The 23,569-nt window shown below is 40.7% G+C and overlaps 1 long non-coding RNA gene across 2 annotated transcripts; it reads right to left on the bottom strand.

Moving 5' to 3' along the window:
- Window positions 1-14,173: 14,173 nt before the first annotated feature.
- Window positions 14,174-17,359, bottom strand: LOC147755391 (uncharacterized). 2 transcript variants are annotated; one of them, XR_015329143.1, is made up of 4 exons: window positions 17,092-17,359; window positions 16,736-16,952; window positions 16,018-16,163; window positions 14,174-15,913 (listed from the first exon to the last, which is right to left on the bottom strand). It is a non-coding gene; the product is annotated as an uncharacterized LOC147755391 (long non-coding RNA). The 2 variants fall into 2 exon arrangements; XR_015329144.1 differs by lacking the exon at window positions 16,736-16,952 and having other exon boundaries at window positions 17,092-17,341.
- Between the last annotated feature and the right edge of the window lie 6,210 nt (window positions 17,360-23,569).

The raw sequence follows: 23,569 nt of genomic DNA, 5'->3' as shown, positions 1-23,569 counted from the left end.
CCAGCTGGCCGATTCGGTACCAAGCGAAAACGTGGAACTCGATTTGCATTTTAGAAGTTTTCGATCAAATAAAGGATTATTCGCTCTTCCTCGCTCGCTTCTTCACGTGTTTGCATCTCATAGTCTCGCACAACAAAGCAGCTCATAGCCTTTCTGTACCCGTAGATAGCATGCAAACGAGCGATTTCGAATCCATTTCTCCTGTAACTGCACCTCACTCGCTGTATCGCGTTTCGTCATCAGCGCTTGGTGCTGCAGCATCGTCACACTTAATGGTGGTTCGAGTCGACGAAACGAGCAAAGGCAACGCGCAATACCACGCTGTCACTATCACGACGAATGAATAATCGCGTATTCATCATTAACCGGTCAGGACAAATGTGAGCCGTGCAGGCCACCTAGTGTTTTTTAGGTTCTTTTCTGAAACTCATGCTGTACAGATCGATGTTTGGCCCTTGCCTGTTTAAAGCAAATCGTGAAGAACAATAGAGAAGATCCAAAGGCCACTTAGATAATAAAGTATTTCATCTCTCTGTTTCTTTCTATTCCTAACGCCGCACTGGCAAATAGCAGACAAATCGATTTGAGACGATGCAGTCCTTTCCGGTTCTAGACCCATATCTCTGCCGCGCGGTGCTTAGAAACACACAACCGATTAACACAAACCGGAGTTGTAAGGCAAAGAATAACTATCATCAATCCTGTATCGTTGCAAAGCAATTTGTGTTTGTACGGACGGTAGTGAATTTCAATTCGTACCACGATTGCAAACTTTTTACTAGTATTATTATACATTTATTTTTGCAATTGTTATACATCTGATTTTTTAACCTGGTCATCGGTCTCTGGGCTGCTAGCACTCCTCTCAGATAGATCCTCTCACCTTAGCGAAATTTTTTTTGCTTTCATTGGTAGAAACTGTGGCGGCGATTGAGCGCTTGTAGGTCGTTCTTTCGGCGCCGGTTATATACTACATTGTATAATGTACAAGCCTAAAAGCTATGAGCATAACGTTACCGTCAAGAGTCGGTAAGCGGGTGGTCAAACAAATCCGCCCAAGAGGCAAAAGTACAGCAGGAGATATACCTAAAAACGGGCTTTACATTGATCCAATTGGGATTATCTCGTCGCGAATTTGGCGAAGATGTTATCAAGTTGTTAATACTAAATGCTCCTTACTGTACGGACTCTCTGTGATCAGACGGCTTGAAGACTACGCATCATTTTGTAATGATGCGGCTTACTAAGATCGCACGTAATGCAGCCGTACGTAAGACTATTTGCTTTGAAATCTAAGAAAAAACGTAAGCTATCACTAATCCAAACGATTATAGAAGTTGTCTTCCGATTACGTTAAGAGACGCTCATGTTTAGATTTGGAAAGATCCAAGTCGCAAACTTGCTATCTTTTTTAGGCCAGCAATACTTGAACATAAAAGCAGCGTTTATAGTAGTCACGGTCTGCGGCTATACGAAGGTGTAATCTGGTGCCTGTACTCATCAACTCTGAGAACTTCCATAGATGTACTTATATGATTTCTCCGACGAGAATCTGGGCTGTAATTCTACCTTTGAGGCAACCAATATCTTAAACGTAAGAAAATGCTTCGATTCCTACGTCAGGAACTGCGTCAACATTAGATTAGATAATGTAGAAGCGCTACCATAGCTCATATTAACATGCAAATGAATAGGTCTTTTTGACTGACGCATAAGGTGACCTGTGAGCTGGTTATCCCTTTGCCTCGGCAAAAAAATTATGGTTACAACATCACTATATAACATAAATTACTATAATATATATATATATATCGACGAACTTGATAAAGTAACAAATGAGCTGTCGAGTAAAAAGTGTTTTTAGTCAACAGGGATTGTAAGAATTCTGTTAAAATTGTAATAGTTGAAATCCATGGGAGCGAAAAATATGGGAGCAATACTCAAGGGTCGTTTACTGTGTCCCTTCGGAGACCAGAATGTACCTACAGCAGGTCACAGGCATACACAGCTATTTGCTTCCAGTATTATTATCGACTTATGTTGCTTACAAGCCTTAAACGTCGAGTAGTCCTTCATTTTAGTGGGTTGCCAGTAGGCTCTTCAGTTGACAAAATAACGGCTTTGATATTATGTAAACTTATTCTAGTACCATTAGAAGACGACTTAATTACCCCATATTACCCTCCAATATATCTAGTTTTAGAATTCCTTTTGAAGCAATCCAGCCGCCAATAATTAGTAAACTATTATGCTGTGTTGATAACAACACTAATAATAAACATGTCGATAATAAATATCGAGTTCCCTGTATATTGTCTGCGGAGCAAGTAACAAATGTCCACAACGGCTAGCGACATCTGACATATAAGACGTGGTTGAAGGTAACGATTTGCAAATTTAGTATCGCTATGACTTTATGCAGATTCGGATAACTGATTGAGCTTCATTGTTATTATTATTCTCCTGCGATTCGCACACAGACGAAACTTCTGATACGAAAAGTTGCAAAAAGCGAACTCTTGCTGGAAAAAATCTCAATTGACAAGCCATTGCTGTTGCATACAAAGTTAGTAAGAAGTTTGCAAGTTACAAATGGGGGACAAGCTGACGTGTCAACAGCATTTGTATTCTTCGCATCGTATAGTCCATATAGTCCGCGAATTATCGACTTCACGATGTAAAGAAGATCAGAAAGATGACATAATATCAGGCAGCGAAATGTCGTTCTGGAATATTGTGAAGGGGTAAGTTTAGCTCAACGATCGACTCTTGTACAGCGTACTATTATCAAGAGACAGAAGCATGGTTTCGTACCAAGATTGTACTCTACGTTGTTCTACGTTGGTTCTCGGTATACGTACATCGCATATACTCACTCAGACAAGATTACGATAAGTTTTATGGCGGTGGAATTGCCCCCACATACTAAGCTGTACGAGGCCGAATTATACGAAAGTGGGCTTTCTAACTTCAGAATTGTCGTTTTTGCTAGATTACTAGGTAAATACTAGATTACAACGACAAGCAGTGGGCTGTCATAGGCACTTGCAATTTATTGTTGTTAAACATGTTTATTTGGTTGAATGGAACTGCCACAAATTGTTAGTTAAATATTGAAATACACGAAGATCTTTGTAAACACGTATATTTATAAAATTATTATATTATTTTTATTAAAAAACTTATACAGTTATTAGAATGAAGCGTCACTTAAGGGTCAAAGAAGTGCCAGTTTACACAACAATGCCTATTTGTTTGATTATATTATACAGTCAGAACCATTTCAGCTTCTTTGTAAATTCTCTTTAAATAGAATATTCTAGAATTCCAGGACAATTTCCATGCCGACCGCATTACAGATATATATATATATATATATATATATATATTCATTACGTAATAAATAAATGAATATATATATATATATATATAAATAAATATTAGTTCTACGCTTTTGCCATCTCCAGATGCAAAGGAAGCATATCTACACGCTTCAAATAAGTAGTAATCGATTCTTTTATACAATAACTTTACTAATGCACTATACAGAGATGCACAACACAAAGCCAGTTTTTTTGTGACACCTGTCTCTGACGTACTTCGGGCTAGGGGAAGCCGAGCTGAACCGAGAGGTCTGTTATTGCAATGCTACCCTTCGACTCTTTGGCTGGTCAAGGATCTCTTTCGTATCAGCTAGCCTTCCCCTATGGTCGAATCGGAACTTTGCGCCATTGCTGCAGCTTCCATGGGTTCGCGTCGTATTCTGTCGTAAACTTCCCGTTTTTTTTTCTAGTTCCGTACATCGTAAAGATCGACGGAGGGTGACTTTGCTGGAGCGAGATTAGTAGGGAGGGTTCAGTAGAAGTTCTATAGAAGGCTAAAGATGTAGCATGCTCAGGATGTATCACAGCGGGATGTACAGGCGACACGAAGCCGTCATACGCAGCCGAAGCTAAGGAAAAGGGTCACAGGGAACAGGACAAATAAGTGGTGAAAAAAAAAAGAGGAGAATAATTTGGTATTGAAACTTTGGCAAATGTCGGCCTAAGGAAAGGTAGTATCACAAAGTTCGAAGAAGAATTGAAACAAAGGCCTGGTAACCTCATCGAGTTTGTCTGTGGAAAAGGGCGAACATTTTCGTAAGAGAAATATTGCAGTTCGTTGCTGAAACGTGTAAATAATTTAATTAAGCCATTTCTACATTCCGTTTAAAGATGGTTTAACGGTGACTTGAAAAAACGATCTCAGAATAGTACAGTGAACATTATGGAAAATGGATCGTTTATACCCAACTACTTCTATGATTCTGTATATTTTTTTTACCTTTAATATCGCGCTGCGTATGTCTGATATTTTTAGTCTTTTCCTCTCTGAAAAAGACAAATGAGATAATAGACATTACGTGACTAGGGCTTTTAATGAAAAATTGTATAGTCTTATTATTCTTATAGTATAACCGAAGCCCGCTTGAATTTATAATATAACGAACAAAATAATAAAGAAAAACTATGATCATAATATGGTTTCTTTATATAGCCGTATGCATTAGTGATATGTTCTATAGTATGCACCCGTGTTGCTTCCTTAAATAATAATCCTTCCTTAATAATACGGAAAAATAATGGCTATTTTTCCTTTACAGTTTTTGATATCACCAATTACAGGTCGAGCAAATCGTGTGATACTATCGGGATAATTACCTTATTCCCTGCTGCTGTTAAAATTATAATTTAAATAAAAAGATAAAAAAAAAACCCTATTTTGTACTAGTGGATCTTGAAATGCATAGTAGTGAACGCTTACATCATTACTTTTGTGCTTCTTTAAGCCTAGTTAGAAAGCATTTGCCACAACTCCAATCAATGGTGAATAATCAAAGAAAAAATTCGCATTTAGATTACTGAGTAGTCAGTAACGCAAAAAACTACTTCAACCTAGGTATCTCTAGCACCAACGGTTAGCTCTGTCTCATCAGTGGCGCTCGAAAAACCATACACGAATCTGTCTCGCTTTTATCATTTGCTCTCCGCTACCTCATTGTAAGTTGGCAGTAAAAAACGAAGGTAGACGGGCAAACTAAATGTGTAGAATCAAAATTGAAAACGCAAAAACTCTTGTCTCGCCTTTAACGTGTACAAGATCCGAGGGGGACAATCTTCTTTTTAGCCTTTTTCTAGCGTACCTCATCTGTTTGGTGTCGTTCCCTTCGAATAAGTCTAGATTCCTTATGACACGAACGACACACAAGAAATTCTTGTTGTTGTTGTTGTTGAAAGAAGGTCAACCCACCGGTTAGACAGTTAACCAAGGACGTTAACTTGCACAATAGAATAGTTCGTACTAACAAGTCGTTTAATTCTTTCGCATCTGTACAGCTCGAATAAAAGCAATCCATTTTGGACCCCCCAGACGTTTTCGAGGCAGCCGCTAAGGTCCTGCTGTCACCTAATACCTTACGATGTTGGCCACCGTATGAGAGAGACGGAAATTCGAACGGAACCGCTCGCGTCGACAGTCGTCTCTCCATTGCTCTAGAATGAGAGAGAGACTTATACAATCGTTTGATCTATACCACTTTGAATAGTACTCAAAATTTGAAACTACAGGCAACGTTGGAACTGTATCGATGCAAGCCTAAGTTCCTAGTATGATTCTGCAAATTGAATACGTATTACGTTTCGAAGTCCGAATGCGGTCTTGTTAAAAAAAAAAAGTGGGGATAGCTCATCCGTTTTATGCTGTCGTAGTAAAATCTAATTTTATCGATATAAGTATTGTTTGCATAAAGTGCATATAGCATTTCAGGGATCCTAGGATCAACCATTTGTCCATAGCAGGGCCGCCTTAGCCAACTATTTTCTGGACTACCACACCTAATATTCGTACGAACCTTTTCCTGCAACACTGTTCTGTATTGATGAACCGAATCTAAGATTAAAATTCCAGGACAAAAACAGCAAAAAACGAATGTTCTCTCTATTAATCTCTTAATATTATTAATAATTAATTAATATTTTTGAGTGCTGGTAGGTAATTAGACTATCATAAAGACGAGGAAGAGATGATAAATTGTAAAATTCAAGCGGTCGAAAAATAGGCCAAAGACTCAAACGAACCTCTTAGCAAGCGCCCGAACGTCAAGTTCTCTGAGAGAGTAAGAAACGCACAATTCAACATCAAAAGTCTATGGAGTTGAGAAGAGGTAGCCATTACTTTGTGTTCGGCTCTGCTTCCACGGTCATAGGAGTCTTCAGCTGAAGTAGCCCGAGATCGCTCATAACACAGATAAAATTAGCGCCGGACAGAGACACTAGAATACTTTTTTTTTAATCTCATATACTATGTGTGTTTGTGTGTATCCTGTATTTAAATCTGTATCGATCGTGTTCATAAACGGGTGTCAATTGTTAATGAACGATATTTGAGGCCCCACTTTTTCAAATGCCAGCTCTATCCAGCTCGCTGATTCATCGCATAAACGATCTCCGTGTCAATAATGCAAACATGAACCAATATAATTTCTTATGAACACGATTTTTTGCACGGTGGATAGAACACGGTGTGTCAGATCGTTGCTACAGAATTCTTCTTTTTGTGAAGTCGATCCTATTGATAACCTTGTATATTTAACTTCAATGCCCTCGCCACTACGTTACCAAGTGTCCCCAGTGTTGTCCCAGGCGAGCCTACTTTTTTTTTCGTTCTTTTTTAAAATATAGGAATACAGTACGTACATTAGGTGATTTTCACACGTATTTAATCGTAAAGTTGAGCTACATTCTATATTGGCCAGCAGTGAAGAGGTAAGCCAGGTGATGGCGTTGGTCTCGCTATAAATCGAGTCTTTTATAAGTGGAGTGTCTGAGACATTCAACCGGAGATCTTTTTTATGTCGTTTATTATACTACCTGCCTCGTATAGCCATTAAAGTCAAACAAGTGCTGTGAAGAACGCAAGCAGGCTACTTGTCCTACGAGCACGACAGGTGATTTCAATAGCAAATTTGCACAATTGACAGGGCTTAGTTTAAGCTGCTGAAGGCTTTATCCTTGTGACGTCCTATATTCAGTTGAAACAAGGCGCAGATTGGCAGGCAGCGGCGTTGCAGCCTAAGTCAGCTTCTCATACGTAGCTAAGTCAGCTTAACAAACGACAACGCGACCAGACCTGCTAACGGATTACTACTTACGATTAAGTGAAGGATGCTTGCAGAAATATTAATATATCTATGTAAAAGACAATCATGTTTGCTAGCAATAACAACAATAAGTATTTAGTTTAGTCCGAGAATGCGGATTTGTTTTATATCGGCATCGTCCACAGTGTAGAAACAGTTTCCTTAGAACAGGATCTACTAAATAGCAGCTCAATGTACGAAAAAATACACGGAAATGGGAAAGACTAATTCTACAGTAATGACTGGCCTAAATTTGGTTCTTGCTAGTATTTCCAGTGGAAGCACGAGTATGTCTAAATCTTTTCCAGCCATTTGTGACGAATATACATAAGGAGCTGAAGCAGTGTTCCTGTAAAGTGTTCACCAGTCACTGTCTGCGTATTAAATTAGTCTTTAGTAAAAAAAAAAAAGAAAAAAAATTAAATAAAACAGTGAACCATCAATCATTTAATTCATTGCTATAACGTTTGAGTTGAGATTAACTTTGAACGTTTGTGGAAAACCGTAAAATTGCCTAGTGCGTCCGTTAGTGAGATAGAATGTGCCTATTTCCGTCGTTAGCTTCCATTCATCCGTCCATTGACAAGGTGTCCCTTAGAAATCATAATCAGATTTCAATTAGGACTTGATAACGTCCATTTATACAGTAACTGACTGTGCGAAAGCTGTCGCTGACAAGGGACAGAAGGCGAAAGTTGCGGGTAACTCAGTTAGTCTGCACCACTAAGTCGACTACTATGACGGAGCTAAAATGTCAACGATTCCCGCATACGACTATAGGGCTCACGTTCAACGCAACCCATCCTGCGCTAACGTAAAACGTGTTCGAGTCAGTCGCACATTGGTCGTATCTAGAAAAAATGTACCGTAGCAACTAATCTAAAGGGTGCTGAGTTGTTTACTAGGACGAGATGACACTGGCCATTAAAGGGGGAAGTTCGATCGGCCCCTGCCGCTTGAGCAGTCTGAACCTTCTGCTTATTTGGACGCTATTGAACAAAATATTGGTTATTCTTCAACGGCAGCTGTATTGCTATCAATCATTATCGTCGTAGCTAGCTAAACGCATTGTATCCTTGAAAAAAATATCGCTCAGCGCGAGATTGTAGGTTAGACAAATAATTATAGTTTAACGCTTTTATCTCTACAATAATGAGATTACCTTAAGAATATCTAAATATGTAGAAAAGTAAGTGAGTGTAATTTAAGTTTTATTTGCCTATATTTATGGACAACGATGCTACTTGTTTTTTTTTTATTTTACCATTAAATATAAACAAACGAGCGCGCTTAATTCACGCAAGTTTTCTATTGGCTAATTGACTAAATAATCGCTAAATCTATAGGCCGCCGCACTTTTCTAATCAATTTTAAAAACCCTGACTGAATTTTTATATCTTTGTAAAAGGAAATTCGCACGACTCTAAATAGAGCTTCTCTCTTTAGAAACATAAAAAAATATTTTCTTTATTGAACTAGCGTTCCCCTTATCCCTTTTACATTTTTTGTGTATAAATACTTCACAAATTATGGCCTATCTCCAGCAGTTGTCTTCACTGCGCATTGGTAATACGCGTGTTCTGTAATCTCGGCTGATTTTACCGCCGTTGAAAGTTCAAGTTTCTGCTGGATTGCTAGCTTGGCGATTGCGCGAAGCGGCATTATCGACAATCACATTGATATTGTGGTTAAAATTTGGTGGTTTTTGTCGGCACGCGTCTCCTGATTGACGGTTTCACTGTTCCCAATTTTGATTCTTCAGTCGCATACGAGAATCGTGAACGGCGGGGCCATTGTTAGAGAAAGAACGGAAATTGAAGAAGACATGTTTGCGGTCATTGTCAGGTCTTCAGGTGCATCACTTCAACGCTCTGAACTGTCCGATTTTGGCAATATCAGTTTAGTGCGTTGAATTATCGAACGAACAGTGGATTATCAAATATTTGTGCGTTATTTTTACGGATCATAGCCATTATATAGAGCTAGGCGTCTTAACTATATCGTACACACGCGCTAAACAATCGTTGCACCATATTTGTCACTGATTTTCATATCACTCACCTTTTTTGACCGCGAAAATGAATTTGCTCTGAAATGCGGGTAGTCGCTCTTGGCCAACACAGACGCAGATTTTATGGCCTAGCTGGATAAGATATGATATACTCTTTGTGGACATCTCTCGCATGTATCATATTATATGAGTCATCTTAGATTATACCTGACTCCGCCCCAGCTGAGCGAAGGCGAAGCTCTTATGGTTTATACTTCAAACCTGACGAATATCCTTCCCTAATTTATAAACGAATAACAATAAAATCTCAACCAGGACTACAGCATAAAGGCAAAAACAATAGTGAAGCCTATCCCTGCATGCAACCTAGTCCTCGGATGGCAGCAGGCAGAGACACCATATAATAAAGTTATAATTAGTAAAAACCGATGAGCAACCAAAGTGAAGAACGCCGTGGCGCACCACGGCTGCAAGGTCACTTAATGAAAACCAATGACGGGTGGCAGCTTGCGACTGCTTCGACCATCCTGTTACCGTAACGGCGTTCTAGCGGCAGCATGACGCCTGGCTCATTCTACCTGAGCCCACAGAATGCCTATCGAACCCCTTCGCCAAAGGCAGTACACTACGCGACCGCGTATCTTACGTGCTTTCGACGGAGTCCGTAATGTCTCCAGGGCTTTTGTGAGAGAAGCACATGCATAACTCACTCCCAGTGGAGTGTGCTGTCACCGTCAACAGCGAACCCGTCTCCTTTGGGTTTTTCCTCACTATTGCAATTTTCCTGCTTCATTCATCGACTAAAAGCCCAGTTTTCAGCCTCAGCTATCTATAATACTTATTATGTGCACTGTTATTAGCTCTTTTCCTTATTGTAGCTTTGTCACATCCTTTTTTTTTCCGTACGAATTTGCCACATGCTGACGAGGCGATAGATGACATTGGGTGTTAGTACTGCTCTGTATAGAAATAATATCATTATGCCGACAACGTTAGTGATATTGGAAGTGTACGTCTAACTTTTCCTCACGTTGCTCGTCACAGTTACTAACAGCGGCAGTGGAATAAAATCGAATCGTAGCAGTCAATTGATTCAATACGATAATTAATGTGTCACACAACACCCCCCTGTTCTTCCCCCCGCGTTCATAAGGCTGCATGTAGATATGTGCAAAAATATACGCACCAAGCGCTGTGCTGCTGTTGTTGTTGTGAAGATACTGGAGCATTTCGCTTTATCATTTGTCTGCGTTTACAATGGTTAGAAGAATACTGATTACAGATAATGAAGTTTCCCTTGTGCTTGTACCCATCGTCGTGGAAGTGACACTCTGGCACCTTCTTTTTTTTTTTTTTTTTTTTTCTAAAAAGTATCTGTTTTTGTTTAGATGCAGTATTTGGACACAAAGCATAGGAAGCGTTCTTAATACGCCGCCCTGTTGATTATGTATAGCTGATCGGTCGGCGATAAATCAGCGCACGCTAACATTGTAAGGAAACCTGGAACACATGGAAGGAAACCTAATCATCCATCTAATTTGTCTCCATTAATGTTGTCCTGTACCGTACGACCTGGCCAGTTCCACAGATTTTTATAATTATCTATTTATCTGCCAAATATGCGCCTAACATGACTACCGCCCATGCGATTCTATGCGAATGCAAGCTCTCTAGCCCCGTATTCTCTATGTTCGAAACGTTCCCAGTTTTTTTTCTAACGATATCTCACTCAATATTAATTCTATGTTCGTTCAGTCGTCTTCTTCCGTTTTTGTTCTTTCTTAAACTATCCGACTGCGGACGGTGACATATTTGCCCAAGCTTCCGCTAAGTACCTCTTTATATGGCGCTTTGGGTAGGAGGCTTTTTTTTGCTGGTCCTCCTGTCCCTTTCTGGCTCTTCTATCGATCTCCAAATTAATAAATCCCTAATATAATACCAGACATTGGTGCAGATACAGATCCGTGCTGTTTTGTAAATTGATCGATGATTATCATTTGGCTGCTTGCTATTGATGTATAAGTTATGTATATACTAACCGAAGGAAACAACCTACGACTATCAGCCTCTAGGTGCGAGTCTTTCCCGCACTAATAAATAGGTACAAATCAGCGTGCAGCATTACATCTTCAGTTGCCGTTCGTTCTTTCAGCCATAGTACTGTTAATCGATAATATTTATACATGCATTGCCAGCATCAACAAAGACAAAAAAGCTGGAGAGAAGATTTCAGCTATCTGAAAAAATGACGAAGCCACATATCATGTATACAGACACAGTGTGCCCCCGAAACAATATGCTCGAAGGGACTGAGGCCAATGGACGCTCACCGCTGGTCAGCTGTGGTTGTCCACAATCAGCGAACCAGACAATAAAAAAACAAACACCAAAGTCCTCCTGAGGCGCTAGTCACGTGTGGGGACGTTACCGTTACTGTCAATCAGCGACTGATCATCTCGTCTCATACTGCATGCGATATCAACTGCTACTGTTATGTTTGGTAATCATGTACGGTGTTCCGAACTTCCGATCAGTTGGACGATTTTTCGTCTTTTGGCCAATCGCCGGCTTTTCGTCGCTCAAAATCGCGCAGGCTCTCGAATCTTGATCCGAGATTCCCTGGCTGAGTCCCGTCCGTCGATGAACTATTCGTCTGTTCTTTCAGCCGTCTATCACTCATTCTAAATGATCCCTTTTTTCTTCCCATGTCTTCTTGTGAGTTTCGGTTTGAACAGGCTACTTGATTCGGAGATGACGGTTAAGGCGTCGGCAACGACTATAGCAAGAGGACCCATTTCATTCCTGCACAGGAATTGTAAGATTGGCAGAAAGCCAGCCAATCTTCATTTTCCTCCTCTTCTCTGTTATTGTCTTCTTCATCTTCTACGATATTCTGGCCGTTGTTGATCCTACCATTGGTACCGTAGTGCTATAGGTTTTGATGATGCGGCTGTGCTCGGATTGGGTGTCTCGACGCCCTCTCGCCTCGTTTGCGACGTTCATGGCGACGCTCTGATCGGTCGCTGAGAACAGCCACCAATGGTTTCCCGTCAGTACACGAGCTTATTTTACCGTTGTTGAGACTGCTACGGCAATTGTTGTTGTTATTGCCGTTGCAATCTGAGTTTTGACGCAGCCGCCTAGTTCTGCCGTGTTCCGTGTCCGGGATTTTGTTTAGTTCTATAGAGATCTGTGTCCCTTTGCGGTCGCGGCTTTCCGCTTCGACATCCTCCTGTTCAATGTTCTTCATCACGCGATATCGAGGCAGACGGGCGAGTAGACAGATAGGCATACACCGAGAGAAAATGGGATGAACGGGGTGGGATGAAAGAGGACAAAAAAAGAGCTTCGATGGGAAGTAACAATAGTTCTATGGATAATGTTAGAAGAAGCCTAGTGTCTACAGCCGAAGCTACCGCAATAAGTTGCCCTATTCAGTAGTACAACTGTCAGGTAGTAACAAATAGATAACAACCACAAGGGCTGGCTGTGATTCGATCAGTGTAAAAACAACAAGAGTTTACTTCGTTAATGGCCGATTGTCTCCGACTGACCCCCTCCCTTGAAATTCTTTCCTCGTCTATTGCCTACATGCGTTAGTGGTAGACAGGACTTATTATTGTTCTAACTATTATCGTTGTTGTTGCGGTTACCTGTTACAGATGATGTTTTATTATAGGAAGGAAATGTTGTTGTTTACCTTTCGAGCCGGGTTGTACTGCCGGCCGCAGGGCCGCTGTTTATTTTCCGATGAGTGTCAAAAGCTGGTGCTGCTGCTGCTACTGTTATTATTGTTGTTGGTCAGATCGAAAATGAGATGCAGACAAATCAACGACGGGTCGTGATGCGGCGGATGGACAAGTCGGCAACGCCTTTGTGCTCACAAATGGGACCGGATCACGGTACAAGAGCAGATGATAAAAGGCTTACCGGCAACATTAAAAATTGTCGAGCAAGGGGATAGAGAACCCACGGATACTGAGAATATGTATGTGGCTACTGAAACGGCCAAATGCATCGTTTAAAAAACAATACGCAAATGGGTATTCTTGTTACAGCCGTTAGCTTATGCTATTAGCAAGCTCGGACATAGTAAGCATAGTACAGAGTGACAGATATTATGTAGGCCGTATCGTAAGCCCGAATCGAACTCATCAGAAGTAACGTGGCGGCAATACAAAGGCGCAGTTTTTACTAATAAGGTTAATTTGGGCATGTCGTCTAGAGGAATCAGCAGCATGCTGGCAGAACCGAACGTCGTGTAAATTTGGAAGCCCCTTTAAAGCAAACTAATTGTTAGAACGTCTACGAAACGTTTTTCGAACAATTAAGCGCGACCTGCAAAAATTTGCCCCCTTCAAAGGCATCTACATCTATAGCCTGACGCAAACCTACACATTTAAAAAGTGCAATGATCGAAAAACGACCTACCGTTTCTCGATACAAATTCGTATTCACATTTAGATATCAATCAATCAAATAGATATTCACGTTACAGGGCACTGGCTAAACTTACTGAGAAACCCTGATAGCCCTAGTATGGCATCATGTTGCATAGGTTCACTTTTTAGGCCAATGATATTTTCTACCGGCGGGAACATACCGCAATGGCAGACGGATTAATCGGTTGATTTAATTTAACAGATTTTAATTTGACGTTAAGGTACATTCTCCGTCCTTTAAGAAAGTACTTTTCTATATACCCCTAATGGTCACTAGTCCGAATCCCGCCAGCGATATACGGGACCCGGAACCTGAAGGTTTGCTATTCTAATCCTGTTCGGTCTATGCAAATCGACGCAATTCTATACTACACGACAGGTGTAATCAAACAAAGAAACAGATGAGCTCGTATATGTACATCTAGTAAGCAAATACTTCGGCCCATTCGATAAGCCAAGACCTATACGAGCTCGAATTGTACAATTATAAGATATTCCAAATGGCAAGTCGGTCCGCATGGTCACAGATGCAGCTGATACGAGTGGACTGAGCAAGGCAGTACTTTTATTATTTCGCGTCCCATAGAATTAGAAGCAAGCCGGCCTTCTAGACATTTTTGCAACTTAAGCTTCATTCGATTACAAATAACGCATACACAGGTAAGGTACCAGTAGAAGACACGTCTCAATGAGCGGACGATACCGGCAACGAGCTTCGTATTCAGACGACACACGTAAATTGCAGACACACTCACATACAGTCGTGAGGCGAACTTAGGCCTGTTTTTCGGAATAATCCGCCACTATGTTAACACGTTGCTACTAATAAACAACAACAGTAAAAGCAAGACTCGCTCTACAAAGCATCCCCGACTGCCAACAAGAGCTTACTAGAAATTCGATCAAATATTTCTTCGTAGCTTCTGCGATGGGCAGATCCAAGGTCGAGTCAAGATACTTGACTGCAAATCGAAAACAAACGGGTTTATAGATAGTTACATCGACGCCATTTTTCTCTTACTGTCACCTTTTGACCATACAGCAACTGTGGGGGATATCCGCTGTTTCATGTTAACATCGATTCTGCATGTAGGATCAATCCATTGCATGAGGGTGCAGAGAGAAGCGTTTTGAGGTTTGACTAGCTGACCTCCAGACCAACTGCACGTAAACTTTGTAAATGATGATAGTTGAACACGTGTAGACAAAAACAAGCGTATAAGTCTCACAGTGCAAGCAGGCCTTCTTATACCAGCCTCTAGTCTATTATCTTTTAGGTATTTGCTTGGGTAGCTTCTTATCGTCTTTCAGGCAGCTTTTTGTCACGACAAAAACTCAGTACTAATACTTAACGGCGCAAGCGAACTTGTTTTGTTCTGTCATAGGATACGGACAACGCGTCTGCTGCGCTGTAAATCAAATATCCTACAAAGAAAATTTATTTTGAAGGATTCTAAGGGAATAACTACAGTCCTCGCACACTGTTTCAAATAATTGAAGTAGGACCTTTACGAGTCGCACCTCGTTGTTCTTCAGAACACTGCTTTGGAAAGTAAGATGAGCCTCCTTTATTCGACAGTTCGTTTATACCTATCGCAACTACGTTTTTTCCACGTAACAAGGAAGCCTTGAAATGGTAAATTTGTACAAATGTTAAATGAAATGGTAAAAATGTACAAAGTTTAGAATACCGCTGAAAAAAAGCCTAATGTAATCGCGCGCAAGTCAAAAACGTAAACATCGTTAATGCATGTGAGATTATTATCAGGTTTGTTGTTATGGCCGAAATTGTCCTCAACTTTCGACATCCTAAGAGAGCTATGTATAACTGACACTACCAGGCAATGTCGATATCGCTCAGGGCAATTTCAGGCCGTTGAAACGTGAGTCGACAGCAAACGTATCGGCTCTACTATACGAAACGGCATGATGAAGATAGTTGAACTGGGTCGAGCCGTACGTCTATTGAGCTGCAGCTCAATCTTCCTTAACCGCTTCGCTGACGAAGTTGGCGAAAACGTCTCAATCTTTTGATCGTTTGACGGCTGTACTGACCCCGACTGCAATTTGGGGCACCCTAACTAGTTCAGGAGGGATCGAAACAGAAACGGCGGGAAGATCGTGGTAGACGAGACCGGCCGACAGCCAGCCAAGTGAAGTATTAAACGGCGACCGCATGATTTTAGTTTGCGGACGGGCCGGATGATGGCGCGGATGTTATGCTGTTGTTGTTGTGAACGACGATACCGACAACTCGAGTTTGCTATGGAGACGCCACCTCATCTGTAAAAGATCAAATGTAAAAGCAATTTCCTCTCAACAACGACTGGCTATGTACCGTATGCACGCAATATGTAGGCTTTGCTCTTCTAAAAGTTTTTCGTTACCAGCTGTTGCGAACGCCACCGCGATTGTTTTGCAGGTTAAGTAGTACAAAAGGGTATATATATTTCCTTGACGCGTCGAACGCGTTCGACGATTTGGACATTTCTAGTGGACCTATTGCGAGTGTTACTTCCGTGTACGTTTGTATCTGAAATAAGGCATGATAGGATCTATTAGGATAGCTGGAGTGCTTGGCAGACAGTGTTTTTTAGCATTGTAAGTTGTCTCGCGACTTACCGTTATCCAGCCTAACTACCCGATATCGCTGTAATAGCAGTAGTTAGACAAAAGTGAGCATCAAACATGACAGAAGCTGCAACTACACATATTTCTATTAGGCCAAGCAGTGTTGACAAACAGGAAACTGCCACCGACAATAATGGTGGAATATTAATTTGGATCTGAATAATATACGTACAACCTTGTATAAAATCAGGTCAAAAATGTAGATATTTGGATAAATATGTGTACCTTGAAGAAATAAACAGAACTGGAAAAACAAAGACAATTGTTTCAATATAGATATGTTTGACATAGGGATAAAAATCCTTTTCCAGAGCTTTCCGTTTTCGCAAAAAATGAAAAGAACATTGCCGAGCAGTGTGGTAGAATGCCATTGTGGAATAGCTTGGAAGTTGACACGGGCAAATCAAAGTGGTGGAAAAAGGTGCCTAAAAGCAGGCAGCAAGCGAATGCTATTATTCCAGGTACGCTGTTTACCTAGTGTTAAAAGTCTTATATAGGCATAAAAAGAGCACTTAAGAAAAGCGCCACAAGTCACTATCGAAGTATCGGTGTAGAGTCGAGTTGCCGTCAACTTAGAACTTGAAAAAGAAGTACGCTTCACAATATGCCGATGTCAGCTGTTCCGTACACGTACATTGTGTACCTCACATAAACTGTTTACCGGCATCTGCGCGGAGCGGCATCATATGAACTACAAAGCCAAAAAAAGTACAACAGCATAGTACCATGCCAACGGTTACAATCAAGCCGGTTCAAACGTAAGCAAAGAAACGATACCGAAAAAAAAAGGGAAAAGACTGAAAACGGGCAAATAAGAGAAAACGACATACGGCGTACGGGTGAGCGAGCCAATTACTTTGTGCCGGTCAACTAAGAGCGGTACAAAGTCTGCCTGGCTGTAGGGCAGCAGGCACCTATTCGCATAATTGCTTTATAAGCGACGGACGAGACAAGCCGCTCTGGTTAGGAGATCATTATTATTATTATGCAATCATAACGAAAAAGACTCAGCCAGTCGCGCGCGCGCGCGCTGCGCTCAAGTCAAATGCTGACAGTAGTCAACAACAACATTAATTATGGTGTACATAGGCAGACACGTAGAGATACACGTGCACCCACACAGCCATATATATATGCACAACCATCTATTATATTAAGACATTAGAGGGCGCCCCTCGAACTTAGCTTACTGGGACGACGGGTGACTGAGTGGGCCACTGTCGGCTGTCGTCTGCTAGTCGAGTGCCTTTCTTTCATAGTATATATATGCACTTGGCTGTATTCTCCCACAGGACTTGGTCAATAGCAGTCTGACCAGTTTTTCAACTGGATTTATTGTTCACTATTCGCGCATAGCTAGCTAGTATCGCAGAAGAATCGATTCCTTTCCGATATAACAGCGCTTTTGGCGCCTCACTGTGATGCTGCACGGCCCTATCTAACAGGAATAACTTAGAAAAAATGACCAGAATTAAATAAGAGATCTCTCGTGCACTAGCCAAGACAATGCCGTGTTTGAAACTAATGGAAGAGAATTACAATAGAAAAGAAGGACAAACGAAGGTTGTATTTATATGTTAGTATATAGCGTCATTAGGAAACAAATGAAATTTGAAAGCAGGCAGCTTATTTTTCCATTAAGTAAAGTTTGTTTTGAGCATTTCAAAATACGGCGAACGATCACGTGCGCACACAGCTCGCGTGTATTCTATTCAGAATAATAAAATCCAAATAGCTACCGAATGACTAATGAATTCTCTAATTGTGAGCGTTGTTTTACTGTGTAAGTGTCCTAAAAAAAAGAGGCCAAATGAAGATTTCATATAATTATACAAGCAGCGAGATATAAGTATACAATGATATATTAACGCTCTTGGATAATTTGCCAGAATATAGCTACCTCATGTTCATTAATAATCATAATCGACTTAATGTGAAAAGTTCACTCGACGCAGTTCTTTCGTTTCGAGTTAATTCTCAGTTATTTTTCTTTGCCAACATGCTTTCGGTATTCGTTCACAAACTGTTATGTGCAGGTTTTGCTGGAATAAGCCGAGGTTTTTCCATTAAACAGACCTATAAGACAACAGAGTAACCACATTCAGTGTTCCTTTTCACAAATCCTTTATTATTGTCTGCTAGCGCTGAGGCTTGCACCCGGGGTGATGGTAACCAGACCACGTCGACGCACAGCCTCTCCCGAACGCACAGCCTCAAACGGCACTAAACAATCACACATTTGTAATACAATATGCCTAATACAATCATGCCCGATGGGATGATTTAGGCAAGTCACAGATGGCGTTAGTTGTATCGTACCTGCTGCCCAGGAAAATGAATATGTATCTGAGTCTAGGGAACTGCAAGTGGCAATGATATCCCTCAACCCGGTGATACGCACAATAAATATAATTCGTTGCAGTCATTAGTTGTGCGGAACTTTTCCGTTATTTCCTCGCACTATACACAGCGGAGCACGAAACGAACGTCAGAACGCTTTACTTGTCTTGAAATGAAAGTGTTTCTAGTTTGATAGGTATTATTATATAATCAGGCAAAAATTACCGTCGTATTAAGACAAACCCCGGCATCTACGTCACTGATCTAACTCGTTGCGACCCAAATGCTCGCGGTGGCCGAGTTCGCTTTTAGACAAATATGTCATTTGGTATATCAGCGAATTTGAGCTAAGTATAGTATAGGGTACTTGTATACCATGAGTACGACTTTATCTCAAACAGGTACGACCAGGACGCATTTGACTGGCGCGGCTGTGTTGGCAAAATCATATTCTTGGTAGGAAAATTTGAATCAGCAACGTTTAAACAGGAGGAAGAACGCGAACTTAATTGAATCAGGGAACGTATGTTTTTTTCTGGTATCACTTAGGGATACTCTATTATCTTCCAGGTAATAAGCTCCCTCCAGTTCTCTTTGTATGGGAGCTAGAATGATATTAAGTCGCATATTAACACAGATATCTCAAGTTAGCATCCAGTTACTTGCGTGGACTGATCAATATAGTTCGATTGTCATTTTACAAACGTACTCAACGTAAATGTTTCAAAATTCAAAAGAGGGAAACCAAATGTCTTGCTTTAACCACTACTGTCTCAGCTTCAGTCTCAAATGGAAATCACAGGCCTCTTGTAACTACAAATCTGCCAATGACGACAATAAAGTAAGAGCTTTGCCAGAGACCCGTATCTAGCGTAGACCTCACCTCAAGCTTAGGCAATACGCTTGAACGGGTTATACAGAGAGATAAAGCGAAGAAGTTAATTAACACATAACAAACATAATTTTAGATGATGTCTTGTTAGTCCGTAGGAGGTGATTTGCATCCTCTCATAGTGTTAACTATTCTTAAGTGAGAACTTTAGTTGTCTCGCTAAATGAGACCTATTAAGATTCAACTTTTCATTTTTCTTTGAAAAAAAATGAGCTTCTTTATTGTTTTAGCATCTTATAACCCAGCAATAGGCAAATACAGTTGTACTTCCTTACGTTATTAATAATAAGTCTTGCAAGGATTACCTTGATCATCGGTAGAAGCTTCTGAAACACCATTGTCGTAAAAACCCATACACGACAAAAGAATTTTTTCAGAAAAAAAAAAAAGAAAAAATTCTTCTCGGACCAAGTGGACACTGGGATTGCTCAAATATTAACAGCATGGCAAATAAACATAAAAAAAGAAAAAATACTTAAACAGTGCATTGTTCATATTGGAGTAATAAACTTTATTTATTTAAACTCATTTATTAATAGAGTTCTTTTTCTGACAACCGCTTACCCTTCAAAAGAATGCACGATGTATCGTTAAATAAATATACGTAGCAGTGAATCCTATGGTCGATAGCAGAAGTATGACCACGTTCATATTTATTATGATACAATACGAGGTGTTATTTCAGGATGAAGTAGATATTCCTGAATTTCTAATTTTCATCACAGCTATCTACTTTTGCCTTATAATTGAATGACGTACCGATTGTATGGATCGACAGTAACAAATACGCTCGTCTATGAGTCGGACTAAATAATAAATATCTTCGTGAACATTCTTCCAGACGTAATCAACTGGATGCCTCTAAAATGAATATTAGCAACGGGCATAGATCTCGGAGTCATCGGCTGATAGAATCTTCACACAAGTAGTAAGACGAGAAGCTGTAGAGAAAGAGATTGTGAAATCTTCGCAATTTTCCGCCTTTGGCCAACACAAGGTTTATATTACGATTGACAGGAAAAGTATTCTCATCATCTCTCTTCTTAGACTGCTTTATCGTCGTGCGTCACTGTTTCATTGGTGTTCATTTATATACACGTTCGCTCGTACTTGGGGTGCGCACGTCTGAAATCTATTGCATAGCTTCATCAGAAGCGAAATTTTGCAGGCAAAATTGAGATGACTATTCGCCGTCAATCACAAGAAAACAGCGAAAACATTGGCGTTCCAACAAGCCGCTTCTCTCTATTATTTTCCTAATTGTTTTTCATTATTACTATCCACCTCAAACTCACAACTCTAGCACAACTATGTAACAATAGTGGCGATAACAGGTGTCACTCACCTACCAGTAAATCATTATCTGTTGTCATCATGTTGAAACTAGCATGTACAGGCGCATGCATGCTCTCAGCCAATGGTCTGGGTCTGGTCGACCCTTTTCAGTGTCATTGCTTAATACGATTTAATTCGCTCGGCGCCCTCCCGTGTTTCAGTTCGGAATTGTTCTTACTTTTCATCCTCTTCTTTCTATGACTTCTGTTTTTTTCTGTTGCCGTTCGTGCTGGTCATGTAAAGGTAGTAGCCCATTTTCATCGCACATCAAGATTTGGATCCACTTCACTCTTCACTTGCCTTATAAATTTCGCCGCCTCTGTTGCTTATTTGGCTGAAGCTGCCCCGCGAGAGAAAACCGAAGGTGAGAGAGTCCGAGATTTTTATCACCGGCAGCTGACACCGGGCGTTTGTTGCTACAGATGAAATTTTATCATCAAAGATATTAACGATGACGATGACAGGAACGGTAGCAGTAGCCGAGAACTCAACAGAGGAACTTTATAGAAACAACAAGAGGGAGAGAGAGAGAGAGAAACAGTTTGTGATGTCGCTGGTTCACGGCTTTTCGTTGTTTCGTTGCCGGTATCTATGGGGCGACATTGGGTTACGTTCGTCAGGTTGGAAGACACTTGACCGACCCCGAGACAAGTGAATTGCAGAGGGAACGGCTCCGCGTAGAGAGGTTTGCGGGAGACGCGCGAGACGTTGGGCACCTGGGCGTTTCCAAAAAAACATTTTTCCAAAATAATTACACTTGACAATAGCGGCGATAGTGCTACCAGCAGTAGCGCTAATGACAAAATATTCATTCATCGCTCATATATGCGTTTCTATCTATCCTATCTATCTATCTATCTATCTATTCGTACACGTCGTGAACATCCTATAACTATGTTATTATTAGCTAATCGTAGATAAAAATAGGGACAAGAGTGCCACTAAATTGTAGTCGGAAGCTGAAGCGACTAGCCAAATGAGCTGGTTCTGCAAAATAGCTTCCAAACATACCCCCCCCCCCCCAAACGTCTTGGCCGCTCCACTCAGCACGACGGCGGAGCGACGACCGAAATAATAATTCGTAGCGTGAAGAGTTCTGTTTATATCGTAAAACGGAGTTGCGGGACAGATATGAAAGACGAGAGCTCAACTACCTTGTAATTTCATCTTTGTCGTAATCGTTCCATCGTGTTGTCCATCGTGAAGGACGATGGATAAGACTGCTGTACTGTGGCGGCCGTTCAGAGTGTCAGCTGGGTGTTAATAGCCCTCGGATCGCGGTACGGCCATTTCAGTAAGATTGTCAGAATAATCAAAAAGTAAAAACTGAATGCTAGTCATAAATGTCAGTGTTGTTCATTACAAAACTAAAGACACAGTAAGACGTCAGTAATTAGATACGCTTACGTTTCCGGTACTTTTGTACGGACGGCACGACCACATAGAAATTTTTCTACATGAGATTTCCTGTGGTATGCAGTAAGCGTTGAGTCTGCGTTGATACTTAAGAAACAACACTGCAAGGTGGTTCAAGCGTATTTTATGCTGCAAAGGGAATCTTCTCGGCTTTCGATACTTCAATCATCATACGTGTACCTTCAATACGAGCAAGTGATGAGATTTTTTTAAGTATTTGTATATTACGTATACAAATGTATTCTTTATTAAATAACTCATTCCAATCAAATGGACCAGCGCGAATAGGGCACAATGATTTAAAGCGATAGAAATATCGATGTCTATGAATCTACACTCTAAATATATTTATATATCTACTGTGTACGTATGTGCTAACATCTATATGTATATATAGCCTGACTTGAAAGTTTTCCTTGTGCTTTGTTTCTAAGACCGTATATAAACGAGATTTGTGAGATGAGATGTGCAAGAGGTACCATCATGCTTATTTAGCATGACCACCATCCATTACGATTACAGCTTAAATTCAAGACCTAAATCACCAACTAGTCTGCAAATAGCTCTTTTGCGTCAAGCGATATTAACAGACAAACTCACTAAAGGCCGCTCAAATACGTAACATGCAAGAAATTCTAATATTATCAAACTTGGGCTGATAACAAGCGAAAAACCCCAAAAAGTATTGTATCAGATGATCAGAAATAGCTTTTCGAGCAGCTCTAATCAATTCTCGCAGTGGTTAAGTTTAAACTCTATCTAGGGTCTTCTTGTTTACTCATTAAGATCCTACTCAGATTTTTGCGAAGTCGCATAAAGACTAACAAGAATAAGATTTCGGGAAAAAGAAAAAAAAAAAAACTTTTCATCTTGGCGGTAATTTGTCCAGCGTTGGGGGATACGGTAACAGTTCATTTTGGCTCAAATTTCAGAAGTTACGTTGGCTATGGCGAGTTTATGCTTTTATTGTAGGAAAAATTGGCCTTTGTCAGATAGTAGGAGTAGTGGGTGCGTGCACGGCCGTCACGACAGAAAGCCCGCCAAACTTTTTCTCAATTTAAGCGCATCACCCTGTATATATTGGGCTCCTTCTTGCAAAGTTGTTTTATCTTAGCTCAGACAAAGCGGGAGAAAACAAGCACAAACGACCAGGACATCGCGACGATCGCCATCTAACTGCAACTCATCTTGCCGTTCCTCTCATCGTTATTTTTACTAAAAGCAGCAGATCCTCGCTGGGCGGTGGTATGAGTAGGAAATGTCCCTCAGAGAATTACTTTTGATGCTGCTGTTGCTATATTCGCACATCTGCCTTTCCGCCAGCG

Source organism: Varroa destructor, unplaced genomic scaffold (assembly GCF_002443255.2).
Source record: "Varroa destructor unplaced genomic scaffold, Vdes_3.0 BEIS01000005.1, whole genome shotgun sequence".
Taxonomy (NCBI): domain Eukaryota; kingdom Metazoa; phylum Arthropoda; class Arachnida; order Mesostigmata; family Varroidae; genus Varroa; species Varroa destructor.
The sequence above is the reverse complement of the archived record's forward strand: the minus strand, read 5'-3'. Positions and strand labels throughout refer to the sequence as shown.